Source organism: Tupaia chinensis, unplaced genomic scaffold, assembly GCF_000334495.1.
Source record: "Tupaia chinensis unplaced genomic scaffold, TupChi_1.0 Scaffold145344_1, whole genome shotgun sequence".
Taxonomy (NCBI): Eukaryota; Metazoa; Chordata; class Mammalia; order Scandentia; family Tupaiidae; genus Tupaia; species Tupaia belangeri.
In genome coordinates this window covers 83462-88308 of record NW_006205205.1, presented here as the reverse complement: position 1 = coordinate 88308, position 4847 = coordinate 83462, and the positions used below count along the sequence as shown (strand labels likewise).

Below are 4847 nucleotides of genomic sequence, written 5' to 3'. Positions count from 1 at the left end.
ACTTCCTCTCTCTCTCTCTCTCTCTCTGTCTGTCTCTCTCTGGTCAAATTAAAATAAATGAATGAATAAATAAAATTAAATAAATAATTCTTTTTTAAAAAAAAGAAAAGAAAAAGGTCTATAGTTTACTATTTCGTGCTACAATATTTAGTCATCAGTAAATATGTCAAGTGCCAAAAAGAAAGAATGTCAGGACCAGCTGGTTGTGTCCAGCATGGTTAAGGTGTCTGGATTGCACATGCCTGACTGCACAGTTTGAGTCCTGGATGTGGCAGCAGAGAAACAGACTGGGTGCAAGTGCACGCATGCTCAAGATCCTGAGAAGATAATGGAGAACAAGGGGTTGCAGTCCGGCCATCCGCCCGGGGAGTGCTTTCTCTCTCTCTTCCCCCACTCTCTCCTCCTGCTATCTAGTGCATATTCCCTGTAGTAAATTTAGAAAACAAATAAACTAAAAAGCCAAGAAATTGAATTTTTACCTATTTCAATTGTTAATTTGTACCTATAATTTGATACAATTATAAATAAATTACAAATTACTCAAAACATACAGTTATAAAGATAAGCTAAATGTTAATAGCTTTTATTTTCAAATTAACTTAATATTTTTAACTCAAAATTTTATTCCATTGTTGTTAATCCTTCATTGGATAAAAAAATAAGCTCTATACATATTGTTCTCACACATAAAGCACAAATATAGATAGATAGATAGAGAGAAAGAGAGAGAATATAAACCAATGTATATTATATCTGTGATATTAAAAATATTCTATGGGAAAGCCACAATTAACATAAAAAAATAAAAAACTCAAAATTTTATTCCATTGTTGTTAATCCTGCATTGGATAAAAAAAAATAAGCTCTATACATATTGTTCTCATGCATAAAGCACATATATAGATAGAGAGATAGAAAGAGAGAGAATATAAACCAATGTATATTATATCTGTGATACTAAAAATATTCTATGGGAGAGCCACAATTAACAGAAAAAAATAAAAAGCTTTAAGGGACCAGCAGTTAGCATAATGGCTATGTCACTGGACTCCCATGTAGCCGACCACGGTTTGAGTCCCAGACCCGGTGGCTTAAACTCACGCCAGGCGCATGTGTATGCATGCCCAAGATCCCGAGAGGAGAATGGAGGAGAAGGGATTGTGGTGTGGCCATCCCGCCTTGGGGGTGATTTCTCACTTTCTGTCTCTCTGTCTCTCCCTGTCTGTCTGGCGAGCACACACGCCCTATAGCAAAAACCTCTCCAAAAAAAAAAAAGCTTTAAAAGGCTCCTTAGGGGAAGGATAATTTTTTTTCCTTTTCAAAGATTTTTGCCTTAGGGCATGTGCACTAACCAGAGAGAGATAGATACAGTGAGAAGGAAAGTGAGAAATCATGCCTCCATGGGGGATGGCCACACCATAATCCCTTCTCCTCCCAGGATCTCGGGCACGCACATGTTCCTGGCATGAATTTCAAGCCACTGGGTCTGGGACTGGAACCACGGTCGGCCATGTGGGTGTCCAGCAATGTAACCACTGGCTTCAGAATAATTTTTTTAAAAAATATTTTGCTGCTGATTTTCCAGGATGAATTCCAGCTAAAATTTGAAAATTAGAACAGATTTATTCGCACTCTCGTCTCATCCTCACATCTCTATTCCACCCCATGTTGTTGCGTGTTTTCTGGTAACAGACTCCCTTTTTTCCTTTTGGGAGTTACTGTTTTAATCTCTAGCTCCCATGATGGCAGAAGGCCCAGTCTGGCAGTTTTGAACCTGAGACACTACTCCTGTACCAGTGCTTTTGGTGCCATCTTCAATTTCTTGGTATAACTGTGAATTATCGCCTATTTGAAAACATGTGTTTTATTTCATTTTTGCTGACACCTCCCACTGTTTCCTGTGTATGTTAAAATATCCAAGTTAATCAATATCATTCAATTGTTACCAAGTCACTTATCATTAAGGGTATATCATTAAGGTACTATGGCTCCCCCAGCCACTAACACAAATCCATATTCATGAAATTCTACTCTGAGCTCCATGAGAAATATCTATTAGCAACTTGTGTCAGGTAAATACAAGGAGAAACTGGCCTAAAGACTTTAATCACAAAGTATGTCCTCCACTAATATTTGGAGGATATACTTTGGATTGAACTGTATTATATTGGCTAAGACATGTCAGAATTTTTTGTAAGGCTTTTTTTTTTTTTTTTGGAGGGGTTTTTGCTATAGGGTGCATGCGCTTGCCAGACAGACAGAGAGAGACAGAGAGATAGAAAGCGAGAAATTATCTCCCAGGGGGGATGGCCACGCTGCAATCCCTTCTCCTCCATTCTCTTCTCGGGATCTTGGGCACGTACGCACACGCGCCTGGCATGAGTTTTTAAACTGTTAGGTCTGGGACTCAAACCGCAGGCGACTACATGGGAGTCCAGCGACATAGCCATTATGCTAACTGCTGGTCCCTTGTAAGGCATTTTTAAAAGTTTGTTTACTAAGAAATAAACAGGCACCCTCAACATGCTGCAGTTTCCACCCCTAGTCTTCCAGTCAGCCAGGATCATGGCACATACATGTGCCTGGTGTGTTTCAGGGTGACCAGGAATCTGAGCTGATCTTTCATGTGACTCTGGCGTTGCACAGCAGCACCGTCTGCTTGCGTCACCATAGCTGGGCTTATTTATGAGGTTTTCATTAGCACATTCACTAGCAGCAGACACTGCTCAGTATCCTCAGGAGCAGTATCTCATTTAGTAGTCCACTACTCAATAATCCCAAACTGCATGGATTATTGATTTTCACTTCCCAGGTACTTTTTTCTCAAAGAAAAAGACAGAGAGAGAGAAAAAAAAAAAGAAAAAGGAAAGAAAGAAAAAGGAAACTGAAGTTCATAAGGCAAAGATATACAATCAACAAAAAATGATTCCTTTAATTTTCTTGGAGCCCCGTTTGAATTGTTAACAGTACCCGTGGACACCATGTGTAGGACACCATGTGTATGGACACCAGTGAAATGAAAAACATACCAAGTGATGGGAGGTGAGGTCACAGCCCACAGTATATCGTTTGATCAGTGACTGACAGTCCAAGTGGGGGTTGTTACAGTGACTTGAACTCACAGTAAGATTTAAGTCAAGATCCACATGTGAGGGCATGCAGATGGATCGATTCAGGACACGCTGGAAGACACAGGCCTGGGAATGAGGGGTGAGGGTTTGTGTTACAAATTCAAAAGTCAGCAGAGACTCAAATATGGAAGCGAAGAAAATGGCTGCGCTCCCTTGGGGGAAAGAGAGGTGAGAAAGAGAGAACGAATGAATGCGGAGGATCCTGTAGGGACTCTAAGGACAAGAGGAGGAAAGCCTAAAACGGTGGCGGTGGCGGGAAATAGAAACTACTGAGAGCTGGGCCTCAGATAAAGACAAAGGAACAAAAGGCCCCATTGTAAGTGCCTGTACCTTCAGCTGTTGAGAAGGTGGGAAAGGAAATTTTATAACAGAAATTTTGCTACACAGGCCACAGGGCAATCTTTGTTTAAGTTACATGTTATATGTTAAGTCATCTAGTGGGTCAGGCTTTATTTTGATCCCAGATGATAGAAGACAGATGTCCGGCATCTGGTTCTACAGCCAAGTACAGCCACTGTTTCAGAGCAGCTGGTGGTCATGCCTGGCCCCATCTCTAGGGGCAACAATGACTTGCCAGTTGTGAATCCACAGTTGAGGGCAAGGGCGAGTAGTATGAGGTATTTCACGCAAACTACATGAAAGGACAGAGTAATTTTTTTTAATGTACATGTTTTGATACCTAGTACCATATTATTTTTAGAGAGAGTTCTTACCATATTAATAGTAATATTTGACATATTCCTAATTTCTTATAAAACATCTTTTTTTTTTCTTTCTACATTTTATTATTTCAAACCAGGTGAACAATGCCATAATTTTTTTTTTTTTTTTTTTTTTTTTACACAGAAAAAAAAAAAGGGAAAAAACACCCCCCGGACAGAAAGTGAGAAATCACCCCTCGGGGGGATGGCCACGCTTCAGTTCCTTCCCCTCCATTCTCCTCTCAGGATCTTGGGCACACACACACACATGCACCCGGCGTGAGTTGAAGCCACAAGGTCTGGGACTCGAACTGCTGTCGACCACATGGGAGTCCAGCGACATACCCATTATGCCAATTGCTGGTCCCTTATAACATTTTAACATAGATTATTACCTCTGTAACCACCCACAGTCTGTAGAGTTGTCATGCTTTATGACATATTACTAAACTATTTCATTCACTGAGGCGTCAGCTATCAACTAAACAGAGTTGAAGGCTATTAAAGGGATCTATTATACTTTGCCCACTTCAGAAATCTCCACTGATTTAATTACTAGACCAAGTCCATCAAGAAAAATAGCTTTAAATTATACATGGGAAGACCTGAGAGTCCAGTCTACCTCAAGCCACCCCACTTACATGACATTTACACCAGACAAAAATCTTCATGTTGTTTTGCCTGAGAGAAGTCTATGTATAAAACTTCAATAGCAACTTTCCTTGTCACCAGTATTCCAATCATCTTTCCACGTTCTTGACGATCCAACCAAACCATTGGCTACAGCCCACGGGCTGGTATATAATCACATCTTGCCATTTTTTCTTCCAAGCGACATGAGCAATCAGGTGCAATGCCCAGTGAGAGTTTCCCTTCACCACTGTCCTTCAGGAATGTCCCAGAGGTCTGATATTTCCCTTGCTCCAGTGCACAGCTACTCTGATCAACAGTCATCAGTCCTTTGGTGATGACTGGAAGAAAGATTAACAGTATAAATGTGGCGTGGAGGGAAAGA

The 4847-nt window shown here is 40.6% G+C and overlaps 1 long non-coding RNA gene across 1 annotated transcript in view; it reads right to left on the bottom strand.

The window, feature by feature from the left end:
* Window positions 1-4142: 4142 nt before the first annotated feature.
* LOC106733826 (uncharacterized) overlaps window positions 4143-4847 on the bottom strand; it is a 7927-nt gene continuing 7222 nt past the window's right edge. Inside the window, exon 3 of the long non-coding RNA XR_001369700.2 lies at window positions 4143-4803. This is a non-coding gene — a long non-coding RNA (uncharacterized LOC106733826). The remainder of the gene's footprint in view (window positions 4804-4847) is intronic.